This window comes from Ochotona curzoniae, unplaced genomic scaffold (assembly GCF_017591425.1).
Source record: "Ochotona curzoniae isolate NIBS_2020 unplaced genomic scaffold, NIBS_Ocur_1.0 scaffold_3208, whole genome shotgun sequence".
Classification (NCBI taxonomy): Eukaryota; Metazoa; Chordata; class Mammalia; order Lagomorpha; family Ochotonidae; genus Ochotona; species Ochotona curzoniae.
The window spans coordinates 41468605-41494277 of record NW_024467106.1 but is presented as its reverse complement, the minus strand read 5'-3'; the positions used below and the strand labels follow the sequence as shown (position 1 = coordinate 41494277).

The 25673-nt window shown below is 35.9% G+C and overlaps 1 protein-coding gene across 3 annotated transcripts in view; it reads left to right on the top strand.

The window, feature by feature from the left end:
- FOCAD (focadhesin) overlaps positions 1 to 25673 on the top strand; it is a 232601-nt gene that overhangs the window by 107778 nt on the left and 99150 nt on the right. The window lies entirely within an intron of this gene.

Here is a 25673-nt window from a genome sequence, read left to right as displayed (position 1 = left end):
TTTACTGTGTTGAAGTGTGTTCCTTCTATATCTACGTGATTTGTTCATTATTTTAAAAATCATGATTGGGTATTATATTTTATCGAATGCCTTTTTGTGTTATTGATGATTATATGGTTTTTATCCTTTATTCTGTTGATATAATGTGTCATAACTTTGGATTTCTGTATAAATCCTGTTTGTTTGTTTATGGTGAATTATCTCTTTACTAAGTCTTTTTTTTCTTAAAGAATATTTTAGAATCTGTTATTTGTTTTTTTTTTTTTGTTTGTTTGTTTGTTTTTTTTTGGTGATGTGTTCCTATCTGGTTTTGAAAATAAGGTAATGCTGGCTTCATAAAGTCAGGTTGAAGGAATTTACTTTTGAATTGTTTCCAGTAATTTGGGAAGAATTTAGTTTGATGAAATTCAGCAGTAAAGCCATCGTGGTCTGAACTGTTTTTGGTGGGAGATACTCTGTTATTGATCTGACTTCCTTGATGGTTATTGGTCTGTTTATATATATATTGTGGGGTATTTTTTTTGTTCAGTTTTAGTTAATTATGCCTTAGAAAATCTATTAATTTCTCCTTGTTTTTCAATTTATCAGCACATTATTGTCCATATTCTTCTTGATTTTTTATATTTCTGAAGTATTAATTGTACCTTCTCTTTTTTTTTATCTCTGTATTGGTTTGACTAGTCTCTCTTTTTTCTTGATTAATCTGCTTCTTGGTTTATCAGTTTTGTTTCTTTTCAAAAAAACCCAGCTCTTTTCTTCATTAATCCTTTGTATTATTTTTAAAACTTTCAAATCTGTTTCTTCTCTAATTTTTAAGTTTCCTCCTTTCACTGGGTATTCAGAAATAAGTTGTTGAATTTGCATTTATTTTTGTAGTTTCCAATGTTTCTTGTGTTATGAATTTCTAGTTTTATTGCACTGTGGTCAGAAAAGGTAATAAATACGATTTCTGTTCTTTAAAGTTTGTTGAGACCTGTTTTATGACCAGCCATATGATCTCTTCTGGAGAATATTCCATGTGGTATTGAGGAGAGCAATTCTCCAGCTGTTAGATGGAATATTTGTAGATGTTTGTTGGGTCTGATTGGTCTAGGATATGATTTATTTCTGCTGTTTCTTTGTTAGTGTTTTGTCTGGGTGAAGTGTTCATTTCTGAAAGTGAAGAGTTAAATTCCTCATGATGCTCTCTTTCTAATAAAAGCTGGTAATTTCCTTAAATCTTTTTTTCACCAGATAGACATTTATAATGAGATAATATTCTTAACCATTTACAACTGTTTTGTTACAAACAATGCTTATTTCCTAATTCTTTATTTTTTTATTTGTCTTTCTTCTCTAGAGAATAAATTGCTTTAGTAGCATTTACTAGAGTTGAATAAGTGCTTTGTTTATAGATCTTATACATGGCCTGAATTGTGGAATTTGTTGAAACTGGTTTTGGTTGTAAAAATGTTGGTTTTAAATCTTTAGTCATGAGTAACTTTATGTTAATCTGATTAACTAGAAATACATTATGTTCCTTAGAGGGCTCCTCATGGTGATAAGAATATATTTTTTAAGGCTTTCTAAGCTTTCTGTATGTATTCATTAGTTATGAAGCCATTGCTGATAGGTATTAAGTGTAAAAGTTGCCAAGGATAGTGAATTCGATGGCTCTTGCCAACCACTTACCAACTTGAGAATAATCTTTTTTTTTTTAATTGCTCAGCAGCATGTTCACAGAAGATGGCTTACATTCTGTGAGGCAATTTATTCTCTTCTTATTGATATCACATGTGAAGTGTTGATACAAGAATTTTAAGAATGAAAATATTTAGCATTAGTTGTAAGTTCCTTTCCTAGGTACAATTGATAGTGTTTCTCTTTAGATCCTTACCTATCAAATATAATTAGAAATTAGGAAAGATAGCCTAAAACAATGGAATTGGAAATTAATAAGAGAAAGAAATTAAATTGAATAGCTCTATCTTTAAGAAAATATCTCTGTTGGAAAACTACTCAAAATTAGATTTTGCTGGACTTTCACAATCTTTTGTAGTAGTAGCACCTTTTCCCCCTTGAGATTGACAATGACCTCTTGTTTGAAAGCTGTGACCATGGAATTTGTTTTTGCTTGAACCAGATTAAGCTTGCAATTATTACTGCTTAACTGTTTATCATGGTCACCAGAGGGAGAATGATTTCAATCTAGATGCCAGCTCTTTTGAAGTAAAGATTATGTCTTCACTATGGATTTTTTGGTATTGTTTTTCTGAACAAAAAACAAAGAAAATGGGACATATGACTGTGTATGAGAACTATATGTTAGTAATGATATAGAGGAACTAGGTGGGGGGAGAGGGAATTGGGAGGGGATAAGGGAATATGGAACTGTATCATAAAATGATAATAATAATGAAATGTAAAAAAAGTGGAAAAAAACCAAAGAAAATGGTCTTATAAATCTTGGCTGGCCGTAAAGAAGAGGATATAGTTTGGCACTTTTGAACATAAGAATAAAAATTTATTCTTTCCTGAACATTATTAATATATTGAATTGAGACATCAAAATAGTCTTTTTAAAAATCACAGTTAATTATTCTGGGTACATAGTACAAACCTGAACATTTTGTGATAGAGGAATTATAAGAATATATTTTACAGTGAAGGCGTCGTTAAGTCATAAAATCTCTGTTCTTAAGATTTTCTTTTATTTTCTATTTGGAAGGTATATTTACAGAGAGTAGAGACACACAGAAAGCTCTGTAATTGAAGTATCATTCCCAAGCTCACATGACTCATAACTCACAAGTGTAGATCAAATCTAATGTTCTTTTGTCACTCCCAGACTGTCTTCCCTTGAAAATAGTAGGTATTGAAAGTAGTACATTTCCTTAAAATAAAGGCTTGTTATTTTCAAAGAAAAAAATTAATATTTTTACATTCTCTTGTCCTTCTACTCAATATTCACAGTTGACCACATATCACTTCAATTTACTTCAGTTTTCTTCTTTCGAAATTAATACTGAATGTTTCTGAGAAGCAATATTTTCATTTTTATAAAGGTTTAGATGTAATTAATATACCATAAAGTTCCATGTTTGACATTCATAATTCAGTTTTTACAATATCAAAAAATTTTTGCTATCACCATGATTAATTTTAAAATATCTAATTCTGCACTCCCCCCAAAATCCTTTGTATTCTGATATTCCACATTCCATCTAATCCTAGGCGAGCAGTAATCTATTTTTTGTTTCTATGTATTTATTTCTTCTGGACATTCTATATACAGAATCATACTGTCTTTTCTGACTATTTTCCTTCACTTAATGTGTTTCCAAGATTCATCCATGTTACATGTCAGTATATGTTAACACTCCATTTGAAAAAATGGTTTGAGGACAGAAAGCAGGAATGAGAGAGAAAGAAAGGAAAGGAAGGAAAGGAAAAGGAAGGGGAAACTCTAGCTTATCTACTGGTAAACGGTCACTATGTCCACAGCTGGTCTGGGGCCAGATCCAGAACTCAGAACTCAATTCAGGTCTCTTCCCATGGTCTGCATTTGTGGGAAGTTGGAATCAGGAGCCAGGAGCCAGAGCCAAGAGTCAAACCCAAGTACTTTAATGTGAGACATGGATATCTTAACTGGCTTCTTAAAAAAAAACAAAAAAAAAACAAAAAAACAAACGTCACCTCACTACTTAATTTCTTTATATTGCTGATATATATTACTGTATATTCTGTATAACTATAACACATTTTGTTCATTCATGAATCCATAAAATTAAAATGCCTTTTCTTTCCTAGCTATAACAAATAATAATACTATAAATATTTGTATACCAATTTTTATGTGCAGAATTGAATTTTCATTTTTAGGGGTATATCTCCAGAAGTGCTATTGCTAGACCACATAGTAACTCTGCTTAATCATTTGAAGAACTTCTAGGACATTTCTCATAGTGGCCATATCTGTTGTGTATGAAGATTCTAATGTGTCCGTATCCTCACCAACACTTGTTTTTGCAATTTTTAAGAAAGTGTTGCAATTCTAGCAAGCATGCAGTAGTATCAAAAGTATGTTCACCTTTGTGATGACTAAGCATACTGAGCATATCTATCAGTTCTTACTGGCCAATATTATTACCAGTTGGATTTCACTTACTTGGGTCAAGCTACATTTGATTCCTGTAGAAATAATGAGTGAAGTAGCTTGGCCTTGAGGCTTCACAGTAAGCGTTATTGGAGATGCATAAGCTTGATTTATGGTTCTTTCTGTAAAAAAGAGCGCTCACCACACATACGGATGATGGATGAATAAACATATAGTGTTCTTTGCCACTTTTTTCATATGTAGTATTTTTGTATTTGCATGAAATTAGCACAATATTTTTATCTGGAAAGCTCTCAGAGATGCATCAGTAATGCTTGTATTAGTAAAAATCTGTTGATTAATTGTTTCTTTTTTATTAAAAATTTTTTTTATTTTTTTTAACTGGAATTTTTTATTATTATTATAATTTTATAATACAGTTCCATAGGATCCTGATATTTCCCTTATCTCTCCTCAATTTACCCCCACCTAGTTCCTCTATATCATTACTAAAGTATAGTTATTCATAAACATTCATATGTCCATCATTGCGGGCATGGACAATGACAGAGAATTCAGCATCCTATTGTCAAGATATAGTAAACAGTTTCATTGTGAGTCCATCTTTGTCTGGAAGCAGAGATACATACTATATTGCATTGTATCCCTCCCTCTGGATATGCTAGTCTCCATGTAACAGTTACTGTACATTGCCTTAAATCAAAAGTCACAATAAAAAAATCATCAATAGCAAGAAAAATAGAAATTTACAATGCCATGAAATTAAATAACATGTTACTAGATATGACAGTCTCCATTACACAGCTATTATACATCCCCTTAAATGAAAAGCCACAAGACAAAATCAACAGGAAGAAAACAAAGAAATTTATAACACCCATGAAGTTAAATAACATGTTAATGAATGACTAATGCGTCGCTGAAGAAATAAAAAAGAAAATGAGGAAGCTTCTTGAAGAAAATGATGCTTATGTTTGATCTGTAAGTCATTGATTAATTTAATCAGAAGAAAGCATTTTGAAGAGATGAAACTAACAAAAACAAAAACATCAATATCCATGAGATACAGCTTCTGCTGTTTTTTGTTGGTGAAATGTGTCTCTTCTAGACAACAAATAGATGTGTTTGTTTTTTAATGCAGTCTACTAATTTATGATGTTTGATTGAGTTTAAGCCAATTACTTTCAAGTTTAATTTGTATGGGTGGTAATTTGGTTCTGTCATTTTGGGAATGAGTTGTTCATTGGTTTAGTCTTCTGTTGTGATTTTACTGGGATGTTCTTGACATTTGCCTTTGGTTTTGTTGGGTGCTATTCCTCTCCTCTGTCAAGAGAACATCTTTATCATTTGTAGGGCAGGTTTGGAAGAGGCAAATTCTTTTAACTTTTCTTTATTGTGGAAGAATTTTATTTCATTGCAAAGGCAAAAGAAAGCTTTGTTGGATATGTTATCCTGGGCCGACAATTTTTTTCTTTTAGAATCTGGAATATGTCACTACATTCTCTTGCCTGTAGTTTCCTGTGAGAGGTCTCCTATGAGTTTAATTGACATTCCTTTATATGTCAGTTGATTTTTTTCATGAGCACATTTAAGGATCTTTTTCCTTATGTTCGATTGAAGAGAGCTTGATGATCATGTGTCTTGGTGAAGATCACTTTTGGTCAACCCCGTTGGTAGTTCTTTACCCCTCCTGGTTGTTGTTTCCCAATTCTTTCTCTACATTAGGGAAATTTCCTTTATTATTTCATTCAATACACCTTTGATCCCAGTTTCTCTTTCTGAACCTTCTGGGACTCCCATAACTCTTATATTTGGCCCTTTAATATAGTATCTCAATTCTTGAATACTTTTTTGGCCTAATCTAGCTTTGCTTCCACCTTTTTCTTTGCTTCTCCCTGGTGACAGGAAATATCTTCCCATACTGAGATTCTTTTTTCTGCTTGCTTCATTCTATTTTGGAGACTCTCCACTGTACTTTTAATTTGCTTTGTATTCTTAATTTCTGATATGCCAAACTTGATTTGCTTTATTGCTATTTCTTGTGTAATATATTCCTTAAATTCTTTGAACTCTTGTATGTGCTTCTCATTGTTGATGAGAAGCTTTATATTGAGTTTTCTAAATTCTGTATTTTCTCAATGTCTTCCTCAGTTGACTCTGAGGTTGGCATAGGGTTTTGCTCTTTTGCAGGGGAGTCTTCAGTAATATTCATTGTGCTACTGTCTCTTGTTTTGCTCTTGGTCATTATACTTCTGGTTATCAGATTCTTCTCCTTGGGGCAGGTTTCTAAGCTGTGTTAACCACAGGTCTACAGTTCGATTTTACTTATTGCCATTGGTACACAACTCTTTGCTTACAGCCAGTTGTGCCACTCCCTGAAGCGAGTTCCAGCTCTGGATTCTTATGTTAGATTTCCACCATGGTCTTTGTAGCCCCAGCTCCTGGCTCATCATTCTCCACCCCCTGTGATACTGTGCTGAGGTTGCGCCATTGTCTCTGCAACCTTTCTGCCACTTCCAGTTGGAGCAGGTCTCAGGATTAGGAAGACAACAGGTGTCCTACATGGCTAGGTTTTTGGTGATGCTGATCTTGCCAGAACCTGTTGGATGTTAGGTCTGGGTACCACATGGACCTATTTTGACCCATATGATGCCACTGTTGGTATTATTTTCCTGTGGGACAAGTGCAATGCACTGAACTCAGTGAGTTCTGGTGAGGTCAGCACATGTGTAGCTTCACTGTTGTCCCTGCAGTCCTAAACTTTTGCTACACTGTACAAAATGGCTCTTGATCTCCTGGTTGTCAGTTCTGAGGGCTACCCAGATCTGTCTTGGTTGGGACCTGTAGTATGCTGTGTTGCTGCAGTTCACTGAGTCAAAAATGAGTTCACTCCCAGCTCAGCATATGCTCAGTCCTTTTCTTTTCCTTTGCCTCCTTAGGCAAAATGGCGTCCAATTCAGCTCTAGGGCCTGACTTGGCTATGAAATCCACCCTATTCTCACATTGATCATCTGGGATTTGCTGCTCTGTCTCTGCTCCTGGTCAAATTAATGGACTAGCAGGATGGACAGTTCTTTGGGTTCACCTCCCAAGCTTCCAGTGAAAGTCCCTTCCCTCCTGGTTGTTGGTGCAGTTCTGGCTGCCGGTAGAGTTCAGATCACTGTTAGTGGAATGCCATTGGAATATCAGTCACTGCAACATCACATCGTTGTGTCTGCTGCTTTCCTGTGTCTGTCAGTCTCCAAGTACCCCTCTGCTGTTGTTCAGTCCTCTCCTGTTTTCTGGAACTGTCCTCTGCTTCATCCTGATTAAATGTTTCTCAGTCTGTTTAAACATTTATACTATTCCGCCATCTTGGTTCTCCGATTAATTGTTTTTTACCTATTAATCTTTGTATATTATACTCATTATTCTTATTAATGTGTTTAATAATTATGAAGAAAAGCCCACTCAAATATGTGGTATTCATTTCTTTTTGGTGATTGACAAAGATTAATTAATTTCCTAAGGTCATTTAGCTAAAATATAGTAAACCGGTAGTCAAATACAATCTTTCTGAGTTTCAAAAGTATGCATTTTAATCTGTAGGTGTTTTTGTTTAAAGCCTTCAGCATTAAGCCTTCACCACTATATTGAGGTATAGTGGACATGCTGAGATAGTTTGTGTTTGTTAGTTGTGTCTGTGTTCATTTGAACTTGGCATGAGATATTAACTAGAGAAAATGCTTTGAAAGCATGCTTTTGACCGTCTTAGAATAGATTTTTTTAAGCTACAATACATTAAATCTAAGTGTTTTTCTGACTACATGATTTTGTGTTATATTTTAAAAATATTGAAGTGTTCTTTATCCTCTTTACAAGAATTTTTGGTTTTGATGATTTTTTTTGGATGATGAAAAAAGAAAACTATCATTTCACAGAACTGTATTCATTTTCTTAAAATTTTTCTTTTTAAAGTAGAACTTAATTTTGTTATTTGTTTAATTTATTTTAAACAGAAACAAAGATATACTTAGAGAAAGAGCAAAGATCTGTGTGCTGGTTCATTACTCAAATGCCTGCAATGCTCAGGATTGGGTCAGATAGATGTCTGGAGCCCAGAACTCAACCCAAGGCTTTCATATGGGAATATCTCTTAGTATTCATAAAGAAATGTTGGTGTCTCAAGTGGTATATTAGAAGATGAGTCAAATGCCTATATTTTCTTAAAGTAATATGTGGATATTGCTGTGTTTATAGAAATATTATTTGTTATTGGGGAGAATGGATTAGTGTTTTTACCAGTGTATTGAATCCAGGGTGTTATTTCTTCTCATCGTACCTATTCTGATTTTTACCAGGAGCCCAGAAGGCCTTGTGCCCCAACAGTTCAGATTTTTATTAAAGACCAGTAAAATTTAAGTAGGGTATGTTCCCCTATGAGGGAATTTGCCCTATGTAGACTTCACTTTGGGACTTTAGAAATGATGACTATGAGATGGGGGCTACTATTAGGCAATGGCCATGGCTTGTGTGGGGCACTTATTACCTTGTAAGCCAGTAAACAGAGAACACATAAACTCAAGTCTCTTACAAAAATAACCCACCGAGAACATAACCACAATGACTCAAGACCTCCCATGGGCCCTACCTCTCAGGGGTCATCATTAAATCAGCTCTCTATCTATAATCAGCCATTAACATCAAGACATTAGGGTTTTAAAGGCTAAATGAGTTTTGTGGAGAGAAGTTCTACTTAGTTCACATAACAAGGATAGAGTCTTGATGGTTTGACTTTCTCTTATTCTTGTTTTCTCTCTCTCTGCAAAACAGTGTGTACTATAGGATTCATGTGTTTATGGTACATATTGTATGATTTAAAAAATAGAGTTGTACAGGGGCTAGTGCTTTGGCATAGTAGGCTAAGCTTCTGCCTCCTGCACTGGCTTCCCATATGGGCACTGATTTATGTCTCAATTGCTCCACTTCCAAAAGGGTGGAAAGCAGTGGAGGATGTCTCAGTTCTTCGGGTCCCTGCATCCACACGGGAGATCCAGAAGAAATTCCTGGTTTCATACAGGCTCAGCTCTGGCCATTGTGGCCATTTGGAAAATGAATCAGCATATGGAAGATCTCTGTCTACTTCTCTCTATAATCTTGCCTTTCAAATAAAAAAATAAAATTTTGAAAAAATAATTTATGCAAATATTGTAAACATTAAAAATCTTACATAAAAAGGAAACTCCATATTCCTTAACTATTTCAGTTTTTCTTCATAACAACTGTCCTTCCATTTTCCCTGGTTGCTCTTTAGAGGAGTTGCTATATGAATGGTGGTGAAAGTCATGGAAAAATGTCAATGTCGTTAGTCATTGGGAAATAGATTCAATACTGGAGTCACTAAAAGAGCCTAACAGTACTCAGCAATAGATGAGAAACCATTTAATTTGATATCTCATATTGTCGGCAGAAATGTAGTGTAAAAAAGTATTTGTCAGCTTCTTATAAAAAATGAGCCTAATCCTATCGTATGATTCAGGAACTCCACTTCTGTATTCTTTTTGATGTAAATGAAAACATGTTCATACAAGCATTGTATGCAGTTATTCATTCCAACATTATTAATGATAGCAAATCAAAATGCAAACCAAATTATTCATCATTTGACCAACAAGTAAAATTATTTATCTCACAAAATTTTATTCAGCAATAAAAGAAACTGACTTCTGCTAGTTGTCCAAACATGGGTGAATCTTGGAAAATGTATTCAATGAAAGAATCCAGACACACAAAAAACCCAACCTATCTCCTTTTTAAGAATGAAATTCAATTGTAAGCAAAAACTGATGCAGGGGGATATTTGACAGTAGATAGACTAGAAATAAAACACATTTCTGGACTGTGGTTGTATTTGCATCATTCTTTATATTATTAGTTGTAGTTCCAGGTAGCTAAGTGATGACTTGAATTATGGCTAAAGATGTAGAAGTAAAATATATCAATGAAAATATTTAAAACTTGCTTATATATAAAGATTAAAATATTTTGGATATATTGAGGAAAATATATATAAGATAATGTCACTAGAAAATTTAAAAAGACTTATGTGACTCAGCACATTTCCTTTCTTTCTTGATTGGAGTGGTGGATGCATATATGTGTATGATTTTCAGAGTTTTTCAGACTATGCAATACAATAAAACAAAAATATAAAAGCTGTTTTTTTATGTCTGTTACTGTGTTTGACCTCTGGTATGCTTCATGCCATCTTCAATTTTGTACTAATGTTATAATTTTGGTGATATTACGGTGAGTTTAGAAAATATACATTTCAGTATGGAAGGAGATTTTGAATATTCTTTGATTAAATTATAATTCTTATGCTTTTCGCACTCTATCATGTGTCTGCACTGATGTGATGAGAGCAAGAGTGTACTATGGGAACAGTTTATATTTTGCTGCTTCAGCCATTGATTTGCCCTCCTGTGCTGTAAATGACAGTGAATGAGTCATAATATTTTAAAAAGATAATGCTGTGTAGGAATCAAGTAACATTGCTTCTCATGTTTCAGGGAGGAAGAGGATTTCTGCTCTAAAGAAATTGTCCAAAGTCGGAAGAGAAACAGCTTAGGGCATGTGCAGAAATGAATCATTGTACTTGAAAAGAAGTCTTATTCACTCTTAACATTTTTTTTTTCTCTTTTAAATTCTTGAGAATGTGAGGCAGTGCTAAAGCCCTGTGTTTTCTTAATCACCTATGAGTCTGTTGTAACAAAAATTAATAGGCATTGAAGGCTCATGAAGAAAAGCTCTTTCATCTTGCCCAGCTCCAGGAGTGTTATATTTTCAAAGCAGTGTATTGTACAACCAAGCAATGGATAAGGAGGGGAGGGGTCTTTCCTGGGGATTCTTGACCGCTGGAAGAGTTCATCTCAGGCCATTTGTCACAGTAGTGATTTCCCCGGAAATACCCTGAGCCAAGGTTATAGTTTGGCCACGCCATCCCCTTCTATTTATTTATTTTCTGAAATCATGGTGGGAATTAGTTACTCCTGCTTTTTCCCATCATCCTGAACTCTTTATCTGAAATCTCTTTATAAGCACCATGTGGTAGGAGCTGTTTTCAGTGGGATTCAGTAGGTTTGGAAGGGAGTTAGTGTGATATAAAAAAGGCTGATAGAAATCCTGTATTTTGTTTAAGTGTGTGTTTTCTCCCCCCCCCCCCACCCCCCCAATCTAGCATGGAAATGTGAGTCTGATGGCTGGCAGGTTTTCTCAATTGTGTACAGCAAAGCTTCTGTCATCTACTGTGGATTCGGTGTTTATTACATTCCTTGACCTCTTTTGTTGTTCTGCTGTTACATTTATTGGGACTTTCAAAAGTGGATTCCCTGTCTACTCATGCAGAGGGGTTGATTAAGTTCAATTGGGTATGCATTGGGGACTGAATTAGCTGGACGTTTTTGAACTGAGCTTGACATTAGTTGTAGTTGCATATTTTCTGATGCCTTCAGTTCTTCCTGGGCATGAAGACTTTTAGTACATTTGTTGAGTCTGTTTACATGCTGAGCTTTTTTATGTACTATACAATGACTCTTTGCAGCCCAAAGTTGTAATTTGGTTTAATTTTTAAAAGAACAGCAGGAAATTACCTTTAAAAAATCTGCAGATATTCTAACACTTATTTTGTCACCCTGCAAGTACATTTTTAATTTTTTTCACTTGTGAAATAGAGTTTAACTTATTGTATTATGCTCGTATAAAGGATATTGTTCAGCCTGCACAAACCATGCATGAAATGTGCAGATAAATAAAAGTGTGGGTTTGTTTATTAATAGAAAAGAGTATAGCTTTCTACTATCCTTTAATTAGGTTTTTGATTTTTTAAGAGATCATTTGAGTAGTGTAGTAGTTTGAGCGCGGCATCAAAATTTGCCATAAAAAACTTTAAGGTCTGAGAATTTGAAATTCTCCCACTTCTTTTTGCTGATATCCTTCATTTCTCTATCATTGACTCTGTGCTCTTTACTCTTTCTGGTTTGTTCAGAACCTTGAAGGCACTACTCTAAAAATTTTACAGTCTCAACTTTAGAAGTTAAAACATTCAGGATATCACTCTGCCATTGAATGATGTTTCTTTTTAATGTTTTAAAAATTTTTTCCTGATAAGTTTTCTCATTTGAGCCGTAATCATGATTCCTGAAGATTTTTAGCTAGCATGTGTAGTCTGTGACCAAATCTGAATGCTCTTCAGGGAGTCCAGCCATGAGTTACTAGCTCTCACTTGCAAACCCAGGACATTCTTTAGAAGATCAAATGAGTTGGACATTGGGAGGGTTTTAATGATGCCAGTTAACATCAGAGGAGCTGAGCTCAGTGGTTGCAAATTGTGCTTATCTGAAGAAATGCCACTGAACTGGAGATAATGGCATGACAAAATTGATGCTAATTATGTGCTATTCTGCCATTCCAGTGAAAAAAATATATTGATTTAAGTGTATACAATGGGTGAATTTTTGTTTGCACAGTGGGGGTGGGAGCTCAATAGAGACATAGGATGTGAGGAATCACTGAAGGAATTAGACTAAATGGCATTCATGTTTTAAAAGGCTTTTAGATTTTGAAATGTGATTGAAGGCATTTGAAACTTTTAAAGAAATTAATAGGGGAGTTTAAAAATTATTCAGTTGCTCAACATATACCCTTAAATAACCTAGAATCACACTTTGGCAGGAATGATGGTGTTCTCTGTGGCATTTAAACTCAATCTGTGCTATGTAAATATGTCCACAGGAGGAGGAGCATCTCAATCTCCCTGCCTAGATTTAACGGTCATTAAGAATTTTGTTTCTAGAAAACCCAGTGATTTCATATTACATTTATCCCTGATTGCATATTTTGCTATTTTAAGTGAAAAGAGGTTAATATATAAGATAGTTGGAATTTACACAGGAAGACTTTCCTGAGTCTTTATACTGGTATTCCTCAATACCTCACTGGTATGTGTACAAACCTAGAAGCAGCATCTAAAAGTTAGTTGACTGTCATTCTAAATTTTTTTAAAAAATATTTACACTAGTTTTTTTTTTTATTATTTTTTTATTGGAAAGGCGGATATACACAGAGAGGAGAGACAGAGAGGAAGATCTTCCATCTGATGATTCACTCCCTTAAGTGAGCACAACGGCCAGTGCTATGCCGATCCGAAGCCAGGAGCCTCTTCCGGGTCTCCCATGCGGGTGCAGGGTCCCAAAGCTTTGGGCCGTCCTTGACTGCTTTCCCAGGCCACAGGCAGGGAGCTGGATGGGAAGCAGGGCCGCTGGGATAGAACCATTGCTCATATGGGATCCCGGGCGTGCAAGGCGAGGACCTTAACCACTTGCGCCACCGCGCCAGGCCCATATTTACACTAGTTTTATACTAGTATGTAAGTATGTGCTAGCTAACTTGTAAGATTTCAGCAACCTTATACCACACAGATGTCACCATACCATGGTAGAACATATTATGCCTTACGTTTTGTATTGTACAGCAAGTAAAGGTGTTCTGTAGGGTGTCGTTCCTTTTGCTTAGAGCCATGATACACTGCTTCCACAAATGTCAATAATCATTTGTGCAAATTACTAACTTATACAGTTGATAGGATCATATGACATTGATAGGAAATGGTAGAATTATAGGTCCTTTATGTTTATGACCCTGTTGCATTCCTTTATGCATGTAATTTCAATCAGAAATTCTCCTGTGCATGTCTGGCTCACCTATTCTTTCCAAGTGATGGGTTTCGTAGAAAGAATAATGACAGTGTTTTCCAATGTGTTGGTAAAGTCTTCCAGTGTTTGTGTATGGCGTGGACTATGGAGTCAGAGTCTCCAGAGATAAAGTGTATCTTTTTTTTTTTTTTAAGATTTATTCATTTATTGGAAAGTCAGACATACAGAGAGGAGGAGAGACAGAGAGGAAGCTCTTCCGTCTGATGATTCACTCCCCAAGTGAGCGCAACGGCTGATGCTATGCCGATCTGAAGCCAGGATCCAGGAACTTCTTTCAGGTCTACCACACGGGTGCAGGGTCCCAAAGTTTTGGGCCATCCTTGACTGCTTTCCCAGGCCACAAGCAGGGAGCTGGATGGGAAGTGGAGCTGCCGGGATTAGAACCGATACCCATATGGGATCCCGGGGCATTCAAGGTGAGGACTTTAGCTGCTGGCCATGGCACCGGGCCCAAGCCTATCTTTTAATAAGTTTCCCACAGTTCTTGATACTCAGTTAAGTCAATTGCAGCAGTCTCTAAAGTAGTTTTTTTAGAAGTCCACCTTTTGGATATGGAGAGAGAATATTAATATAATTCTTATTTGCCTTTTATCTTAGAAAGAAGAGAAATTGCCTTTGCTAACATCTGATATTTAGATTGGTTGCATATATGCATATATGTGACGTAAATTTATATGATGCATATATGCATGTGAGTATACAAATTACTATTCTTTTACCAGCTATGTAATTCTAGTTGTGTATTCTTATAAGGTTTAGCTGAAGCACTGTAACCTTGCTTTGTGGAATTTTTTTATGTACATCTAAGAATATATATGGATTGTTTTTGTGTTTAGATTATGTAATAAACATTTTTTGGTAACTTTGTAAAGTTTAGTGGTGATATTTTACATATCACAAAACTCCCACTTGCAAGTTGATTTTTTTTTTTTTTGGTAAGTTGTTCACCTAATTGGGAATTAACCACAGTTCTCCAATTCTGGAACACTTTTTTATCATTCCTGTTGTAAACTCAGTGATGATTTGATGATTTCCACAATACCCAGGTTCTAAATTCAGGAATCTATAAATGTTACCTGTTTGGCAAAGGAGGATTGAAGGAACTGTTTAAGTTAAGAATCTTAATATGTAACTATTATGAATAATCTGGGATTTATCTAGCTATAATTCAAAATTGTTTTTCTAAGACAGAAAAAAAAAACACATTTCAACACAAAAGAGAAGGAAAGTGATGTAGAAATTAAACACAGCAAGAAAAGATAAGGCATGTTAAAGAAGTGTCAAAATTTAAGGAATACAGGTGCCCTCCAGAGGCTGGAAAAGGCAAGGAAATAAATTCTCTTTTAGAATGTCTAGAAAGATCTTTGATTATAGCTGCTTAAACTTCTTTCCAGACTTTGTTTCTAGAACTCAAAGGGAAAATACATTGTTTTAAGCCACTTTCATTATATGCTATTCTAGTTGGCGTATCAGTTTCTTATATAAAATTATGTTGGTTGTGCAGAGCGTGATTGGCCATAACTAAACTCCTGAAACTTTCAATTTTGTGTTAAAGGTGAGCCTTGTACAAATGGTAATCTATACAGATATTATTGATTTTGTTACCATTGCCTGAAAAAAATTATATTAAACTGTATTTTGTAATTTTTTTTTGGTAACAAATTTAATTCTGCTTTCATGTAGTATTGGGCTGTGGGTTTGTTAAGAAGGTGACCTCGGACTTGTACCCTCACATTGGCATTTCTGGGTATCTCTCAGAGATTCTTGTCTAAAATGTGATTGTTTTCATTATTGTACTAGAGCAATCTCCCCTCAGCTACAGATCCCGATCACTCTGTTTTATCCATATCACTCAGATTTCTGAGGGTTGGAACTCAGAAGTCATTGCAGTGAAAGACATGTTCTGTGTTTGTATGTTTTTCCTCCCTACCTTGCTTCTTTATTACCCTGCACAGCATCAAAGGAAATTTCCACGTTTCTCCCTCTCTCTCCCTCTCTTTCTTTTTCTCTCTCTACATGAAATTTAAAACCAAACCCGAAGAAAGTAAAAGGAAACAGTTTCATGTTTCTGCTTTTTCGTTTTCACTGGACTTTGTTAGCTTCATTCCCAAACTGTTCCAGGAGCAGTCCATCACATAAACGTGAGGATAAAAGAAAGTAAAGGAGAAATGAGAGCTTTTAACATCTCTGTGCTTCTTCTGCATGGGATGGTGACTTTTCCCAGATATTATGGGAATGTCATGGTGTGTACAGCTGACTCTGAATGGTTCAGGTGCCAAATGAATACCATAGGTGTAAAGGCTCAACGGATTTTAGAAATGGTGTTGATTAATGTAAGCCAGAAGAATGATGGTCATCAAAGTTGAACTCGGAGGATTCATATTGCTTGTTCTGTCTTGGAAAAATTACTTAAGTTAAATAATTTTAAGAAATGTAATCTCAATACTCATGCCAAGAGTAAGTATTTAACCACTTACTTGCCAGCTACTGTTCCACAAGCATCTTCACAGTGATTTGGGGAGGTTGTTACTTGCTTTTTCCTTCTTTGTTCAGATAAGGAAGTTGAACATCACTCAGCTAAATAGTGCCATAGGTGAGATTGAAACAGAGCTTTGTCTAATGTCAGAACTTCTTTGATAAAGAGTATTATTGATAAAATTCACATATACAATTTATCCATTTAAAGCTTACACATAAGTTGTTTTTAGATTATATACAGTTGTCAAGAATTTTGATATGGCTGGACATTTTCATTATTCCAAAAGAAACTCTGTACCTTCTAATCACCCATCAATGCTTCCATTCCCCACTTACCTTAGACCTACACAGTATGCAGTCCTTGTCACTATAGATTTTTGTGTTGTGTACATTTTATAGAAATGGAATTATTCCATATGTAGTATTTTGTAACTAACTTTATTTATATAGCAAGATCTCTTCAAGTTTCTTCCATACATTACATGTTAAGTTTAAATCATTATGATGCCACTCTAGATTATTTTCTTTGAGACCATACAGAAAACTCCTTAGTTCATATGAATGAAATTTTCTGCAGCTTTGTAAAATATTATTTTATTGATGTGTTTTTATGTATTGTGTAGTTATCAACAGTCATATGAATAGTTATTAAGATAAGAATATATCATCATTAATTTCTGGCTTATTCTTAGGGAAGGACGGACCCTAGTCATGGTTGGCAATAAGGGTGTACAAAATATCCTTGGAATTATATTGCGCATTCCATTTATGGAAGACGATATTTGGCTCAGTTTTTAAAATAGGAATAGTGTTGTCAGCTTCCAAGTATTCCTGTAAAACAAAAAATTAAGGGGAAAACAGAAAAAAAATTAATGTGAAACAGTGATCACTTTAGAAAATGTCATTTCAAAAAAATATAGTACTTTTACATGTCATATGAAAACAAACTTTATGAAAGATATAAAGAAGTATAAACTAACTTTTTATTTTATAGAAAAATGATTACGGGATCATGTGCATAAAATATGTGTATATTTTCTTTAAAATATGACTCAAGTATTCTGCATAAGTGGTAGGAAAGTAAAAAATGATGGATCAAGGAAAGCAGATTAAAAATCACCTGTGGGTTAGACATTTGCTCCAACAGTTAGGATCCTGATTGGAATGCCTACATCTCATGTCAGAGTGCCTGGCTCAAGTCTTAGATCTGCCTCCGGTCCACCTTTCTGCTAATGCACACCCTTTCAGTTGTCAGGTCATGGTTCATATAGTTTGCTCCCTGTCTCCCACTTGGAGATTCAGACTAAATTCTAGTCTCCTGGTTTTAGCCTGGCCCAATCTTGGCTCTGTTGTGGACACTTGGGGAATAAATCAGTGGATGATAGATCTTGCTGTATCTGTGTCTTTGCTGTTGAAATAAAATGGAAAATAAATTATCTTTTAAAGTCATGTGTATACCACAGAGATGCAGAAGTGTTTGGCCTAGCGGTTAAGATACTGGCTCATTAACACATACTGTGTTAATAAAGTACTTGGTTTCATGTCTCAGCTGTGCTCCACAGTCAGTTTTCCTGCTTATGGGGCACTGTGGACAGCTGCAGCTGATGACTCAGGTGGTTGGCCCATGTTTGCCATGTGGGAGGCTTGCATTTTGTGGCCATAAAACCCAAGCTCTGTTCTTGACCAAAAAAAAAAAGAAAATTCTGTTCTAGATACTGGTGTACCAATATGTACCACTCATGCATTAAATAAATTTTTCTTGACAGGATTATCTTCCCATGCCAAGCATTGTGATAGATGCTTCCATTTGTAAGGATGGATAAAGCTTGTTTATCCTTGCAGAAGCCTCTTTTGGGGTATCATTTTTGATACAATTCACTGACTTTCTAGAACTAAGGAACAAAGTTTGTATGTTGTATTTTAGTTTTTATTTTCCTATAAAGGAGCTTGGCTGATGCTATAGGAAGTGGCCACTCGTATATTTTCTCCTTGTCATTAGGAACTTGAGATGTATCTTAAAAACTGATCATCATCATTATCTTCCAAAATATTGAAATATAAAGCATCTGGATGATTTTGATAACTGTCTACATTGGTTACTTAGAAATGTATTTGTGGAACTCTGTCTTTCGTCAATTGAACTGAATACAACAGATATTGCTAAAAATTTCATGTTGGTAGCTTAAAATATGTTGGTTGCTTGAAATATTTTGGACCTGAACTCACTGATTTTTTTTTTTTGTACATAAGGTGTTGAGTTTTCAATGTGAAATAGAACAATCATAGTGGTAGGTTTAGCTCTTTTTCAAAATTTATGCTGCTAGTAGTTTATTCTTGTTATAGATGCTCCAGTTGCTTTGCTTTTAGTTTTATGACTGCTTAACAAACTTGTAATATTTTTATTTTGTTTTGTTAGACTCTAATCCAGCCTCCATTTTTTGAGAGTAAGGGGTAGAAACCTTTCCTTCTTTCCCTCTTTCCTTTTGTTTCTCTCTCTCCTTCTTCCTTCCCTCCCTTCTGTTTCTTATCTCTGTTTCCACTCCCTCCCTCCCTTCTTCCTTCCCTTCCTTCATGTTAGGAATTTTCACCATTAGCCTAAGACATCAGATGCAGTAGGTCACACAGGTCTTTATTCGGAGCAGAAAAGGTCCATGGCCAAAAGGGGAAGAAGGAGATGCCCATGGGGAGGCAGTGAAGGTAGAGAGAGGAAGAGAGAGAAGAGACGGGTCTCCTTCAATAGTGACTGGAGGTAGCTCCAAGAGAGGCCAGCGGGGGTTGGGGTTGGGGAGGAAGCAAGGAAGCAGGTGGGGAAGGGAGATGGGACTGCCCACTCCATTAAAGGGGGTGGGTATTGAGAACATGGGACATGTGGGATTGGTAGATGCTGTGGTAGGCGGGACCAGTGATGTGGGCCACAAGGGATTGGTGAATAGGGCCGTCAGGTCTGGTGTCATGGAGTATAATGGATTGGCGGAAAATGCAATATAAATCTAAAGGGCTTGAAGCTTACACAAATGGGGCCTTAACAAGGTCAAGACATAGGGGAAATAGGTATTTAAGCTGGCTCAGGGTTTATGGTAGAGGGGGTCTCATCTCATCTGGGGAAAAGCAGGTATTTAATGTGTCACCTGGTCTAAAGTGCCTGGGTTTAGTCAGTCTCTGGGCCACTGTTCCAGTGGCTCCTCGCATTTTTCTCCCTTCCCAGGCCCCTTCCGCTCTTTCTCCCTCTCTCCCTCCCTCCTTCCTTCCCTCCCTCCTCCTTTCTTCCCTCCCTCCTCCTTTCTTCCCTCCCTCCTCCTTTCTTCCCTCCCTCCTCCTTTCTTCCCTACCTCTTTTCCTTCCTTACTCCCTCCCTCTCTCTTTTCCTCCTTCCTTCCTTCTTTCCTTCCTTTCTTCCCTCCTTCCTTCTTTTTTCCCTCCCTCACTCTCTCCCTCCCTTCCTTCTTTCCTTCCTTCCTTCCTTCCTTCCTTCCTTCCCTTCTTTCCCTTCCTTCCCTTCCTTTGCTTCCCTCTTTCCTTCTTTCCTTCCTTCCTTCCCTTCCTTCCCCACTGGTTAATTTGGGGGAAAATAAGCACTATTTTCTTGTCAGAGGATATTTTTGACACATTCTTTTTATGAATTTGTGAGTTCAATCCAGAAGAATGCTTACTAAAAAAAAACAGATAATTAATCAGGCCTACTGCAATAGCTCTGTTAGCTAATCCTCTGCTTTCTAAGCACCAGGATCAGGTATGGGTACCCAGTTCATGTCCTTGTTAGCTCCACTTCCCTTCCAGCTCCCTGCTGTCGCCTGAGAAAGCAGTGGAAGATGGCCTGAAGTCTTGGGACCCTACACCTTTGTGGGAGACCCGGCACAAGCCCCTGGCTTCAGATCAGCTCTGCTCTAGCCATTGTAGCCATTTTGGGAGTAAACCCAGAAGATGGAAGATCTTTCTCTTCATCTCTCCTTCTTACTGTAGATCTGCCTTTCAAATAAAAATAAAGTAAAATCTTAAAAAAGTTAATCCAGACAGAATTTTGCATAACTGAAAAGTGAACTCTATGTTAGTTTTGATCCTCAAGAGAAATCATTGGACTCTGCATTAGAAGATCTTGTTCCCCATAGTGAAGTATCTGAGATTATCTGCAGCTTCTCAGTTGGGAGAATAATGGAGAAACCTAATATCCAGTCTACTGAGTACAGGGTAGCTTGGGAGTAATAATACCTCTCTGTTTTTACGTATGGTACTTACAAACACTTCCACTGTTTTTCTATTCAGATATTCAAATTTTCGCTGTATGTTTATAGCTGCCAAATAGATTTAAAATATAGGGTAATTTAAAGGTCTCTTGTACTTTGTAAGTGTCATGGTATTAGAGTTTGTTAATATTGGAGGTGTTTTGTCACATCAAGTACACATTCTTTATTTACTAGGCCATAGTTTGTTATTTGAATATGTTCCTTTACATTCTTTGCCACGGGCAGTACAAACATTAAGTAATTGTAATAAGAAACCGTCAGAAATACTATCTTTATAAATATTAGGGAATTAAAAAGGCAATTATGTTTTTCTGTTTTTCCCTACAAAACTCCCATGATAATAAACTAGTCTCATCTTGAAAGACTGTGAAATTGCTTAAATAAACCTGTGCTAGTCATTTTTTTTTATGCCTATAACCTTTAACCCCACATTATTGGGATAAGAAAGAATGTTATTTTTCTCATTGTTTCTGCTCCATTGACTGTGTCTCCTCAAACTTCTTTTTATCCTTTATGATTGTGTTTTGGTAACAGAAGCATCCTGTTTTATGAATTGTGTGGGCTAAAAATTAGCTTAAGAGGGCTTCCTTGCCTGATGATGACTTGGGTCCTTTAATTGTAAAAGCAGTTTCTTTTACCTTCATTATGAAAAGGGCAAATAAGGCAGTTTTCATAGCCTAAAGGTCCTTTTAATGCTTTCCTTCTGTTGAAGCCAAGAATCAGGACAAAAGAAGCAGCCTGTTCCCAGGAATTTCTAGAAATAGTTTTTGAAAGTAAAATTAGGAGATAATTATCCATTCCTATAGATCAAAATCATTTTTACCACATAGGAATTAGAAGTAAAGGCTCTGATTCTTCTGGGATTCATTATTTTCTTCATTGATCGTAACAGCAATAATCATCTTTTTTGGTGAATAAAGCATGTTTGCATACAGTTGTCTCAGTATGGCCTTTCCTGTTAACCTTATGCTATATGCAGAGCAGGTGTTACCAGTGTTATTTGTATTTTGCAGCTGGGAAGCAGATTGAGAGAGATTAATGACTTTGCCGTAGTCACACAGCTACCAAATGGGAAAGCCTGGGGTTTCTGACTTCAGTTCTGTGCTCTTCCCTGTACAATACACCGTATAGGGTCTTCTTGGTTTAGTGCTGCTAAAATTCTTGTAGAAAAATAATTGGAAAAGTATAATTTTTCTCCTAGCAACAAAGATATGTAATATAAGCACTTAAAACAAGAGGAATTTTCTCCTGAGTCTCAAACTAAGCAATTTATTCAGAGTCATTATATAAAATTAACATGCTATAGGTACAAAGTATCTAAGTATTGTTTCTCATGATTCCTTCTTTCATTTGTTCCATTTTTAACCCTTCCCAGTTTCCATATAACTTTTAAGAACCAATTGTGTGGCCGTTTGGCCTTCGTTAATTTTGATAAGTCTGTTTTTATTCTGAACAACTCCGTCTATAATCAGTACATTTCCTGTTTTAGTTTAGGGATTGTCTCTTTAGTGCCTAATGGTCATATTTATAATGCTTTAGAAGCACATTTGATTTTAATGATCATCTTTAGAATATTTGGAGGATTAACATATTTTACTGATTCTATAAATTCTCAGCTTTTTAAAAATACTTTGCTTCCAGTTCCTTTTAAACCTATTGCTTTGATATAATTTTAAACCTGCAGAAGCATTTCCAAAAGAAGACAGCAAGTTAAATGCAACAGTGGAACATTATTTGATAAGTAAAAAAGTAAGTCTGAGCGTGTTTGGTGCAGCATTTAGATCCTACTTGAGAGGCTCACAACCCCAGTGCAAGTTTCGCGGTTTAAGTCCTTCCTCCACTTCTTTTTTTTTTTTCAGTTTTAAAGATTTATTTATTTTAATTTGAAAGTCTTAATTATAAAAAGAGGAGAAACACACATACACACACACACACATACACACAGTGGCAGGGTTGGGAGGGAGAGAATGAGAGGGATTAAGAGATGGTCCATCTACTGGTTCTCTCCCAGATGGCTGTGCAGGCCAGTGCTGGCCCAGTTGTCATGTGGGTGGTAGGAGCCCAAGCACCCAAGCCATCTTTTGCTGCTTTCCTCAGGCCATGAGCAGGAAGTCAGATTGGAAGTAGAACACCTGGGACATGAAACTAGCACCCATATGGTATGCTAGTGTCACAAGCCTAGGCTTAACAGTTAAGCTACAGTGCTGCTCCTACTGCCTCCACTTGTCATCCAGCTTGCTACCTACCTCCCCATCAAGGCAGCAAGTGATAGTTTGAGAATTTTGGCTTCTGCCTCCTACCCAGGAGACTAGAATTGAGTTCTGGGCACCAATCCTTTTACTGACCTAACTCCGCTATTGCGGACTTTTGAAAATGAGTCAGTGCATAGGTGATTTCTATCTTTTTTATGTGCCTTTCAGAAAAAACGAAACTTTAAACATACTGATAACTTCTATAACAAGAATGATCATTGAAATCAGTGCTAAATGAAGAAAGCCAGTGATGGAAAACTGCTTACTATGTGATACAAATTTATAAGCAGTGTCCAAAATGAGCAAGTTTATAGAGACAGGAAAGTTTTACAGTTTATTTGGAGGGAGAGATAGAGAGAATATGAGATGTAGTGAGTAATGATTCTGGGTTTTTTTTTTTCCTAAAATTTGTTGTGATAGTTGTTGAACTTTTGAGTATACTAAAAACTACTCAATTACATACTTTACATGAACAATTACATGGTATGTGAATTATGTCACAAAAAAAGCTATTTCTACAGCAAAAGAAAAAACACAGAATGTTCTTGGTATTTTTAGCTCTGCTTACCCTAATGTTAGCATCTTCCTTTTATAACTATATTAGAGTTATCAAACTCAAGAAATGAACACTGGTTCAATGCCTCTAACTAAATTCCAGACTTTTTGGGTGGGGAGGCGGTTTAACTAGTTTTCTTAGTTATGTTCCAGGAATCGATCCAGATCCTATGTAGAATTTACTTGCCATATTTCCAGAAGTTCTTCCAATCTGTATTATCTATTCAGTACCCTGGCTTTTGTGATCTTCATATTTGTGGAGAATTCTTGTCAGTTAGTTTGTAAAATGTCCCTCAGTTTGGATATTTGCAGTGCCTTCTCATGACTAGATTGATGCTACACATTTTTGACAATATACCTGAAATAATGTGCCTTTCACATTGTATTCGTATCAGACATATGATGATAGGTTTCATTACTGTTGAGATTGACCAATAGATTTGTTAAGGTGAAGTTTATTGCTTTTCCTCTACTGCAGAGTTACTTTTTTTTCTTCCCCACATTAATAAATGTCTTGGGAAAATGCTTTGAGACTCTGCACTTACCTTGTTTGTCATCAAACTTTAAAAAAAAAGTTTATTTAAAAGGTTTACTTTTATTTATTTAGAAGAAAGAGGGGGACACAGAATCTTCAATCTGCTATTTGAATCCCTAAATGCTTACAATGGCCAGAGATGGGCTAATCTGAAGCCAGGAACCAGGAGTACCTTTGGGTCTCCCACATCAGTGCAGTAGACCAAGCACTTGGGTCATCCTTTGTTTCATTCCCAGGCCAGTTAGCAAGGAGCTGGGTTGGAAATGGAGCATCCAGGACTTGAAACAACTGCCTATATGGGGTGCTGGTGCCACAGTTGGTGGCTTTGCCTGCTATATCAGAGTATCTGCCCCACATCCTTCAACTTTTATACCTAATTTTAATTCTGTTTATCATTAGATCTTGCCAACTACTAATATCCTTGTGGTATTTACCTAATCCTGATTCTTTTTTGCTTCTACATTTATTAACTACAATGAAAGAAATTGTTCCTTTTCCTTATTTATTGATATCAATGAGATCTCATGTGTATTTTATGCTAAAAGTTGTAATCTATTACAGTTGTTATTTTTGTTCTTCAGCCTATTAAGCTTTGGCCATTGGGACCTCTCAGACTGGCTACTTTGCTCTTTCAACAAGCCCACATTTGTTTTGAATACTGACATTCTGGGTTAAGATACTCTAGACCTAAATTTTCTCTGTCCCACTCCTAGAAGCAGCCACTTTTTAAGAGTCATTCTAAAACATCCTTTGAACTTTAGGCAAATATGACTTCATTTGTACTATGTGACTTTGAACTTTTTTTTTTACATGTTTGTTCTATAACTCTGACTTCTCCGGATAACTCACTGTCAATTAGATAAATAATTTACATATACAAATTTCCCAGAATCTAGGACTCAATCTAAGACCTGTGAGTGAGTGGTGGCAACTCAAGATTGAAGCCCATGATTCATGACTGAGATTATGGACTAGTTTTTCACAATTCAGAAGCAGAACATGGCTTCAGGAATTTGTTTTTCTCTCTGTCTCTCTGTCTTTTTGTATAGTCCCTCGGTGTTTCCATGTCATCAGAACATGATGAACACATAATCTGCTACAGACTAACTAATGTGCTAGGTGAGCTGGGAATTTGAATGGTAAGATCTGATCATTGTCTTTTCATAAGCTGGGAAACAATACCAGATAGCATATAATTAAATGCTAAAATGGCTGGCATAGAGGTTTAAGTGTTAAAAGTTTGAGGAAACAAAGAAATAAAATGAGGACTTGAACTATAAGAGACATTTTAATTGAAGAAGTGAGATTTAAATCAGTTTTTAAAATGATATAGATTGGAATGGGATAGGTATTTAAAGTGAAGAGAAAGCATGAACAATCACTTAATTTACTGAGTGTAAAATTTTGGGCATCTCTGGAGACATTTATGTGTTAGGGACTGTAAGAAACAGGATTCAAGAAGAGAGGTTAGATAAGAGAGGAGAGAAGGGAGGGAGGGAGAGATTTCTTTCCTTTGCAATAAGGTTGGTTATCAAACAAATTTTGCCATTAACTTTTTAAATCCTGGTGTATTTCTGAATTCAGAATCCTCTCAAAAGTGTTTTTTCTTACTGATTTTGGTCTAAATGGCCCAAAAGATCCTCTGTGACCCATCATCAGTCTTGCCATCGCCACGCTTGGTGCCCAGCATGGTGTCTGTTTTTGGCTTGTGCTTTCTGTTTCCTTGCCATGTATCTGTATGAATTTTGTTCTCTGCTACTCCAA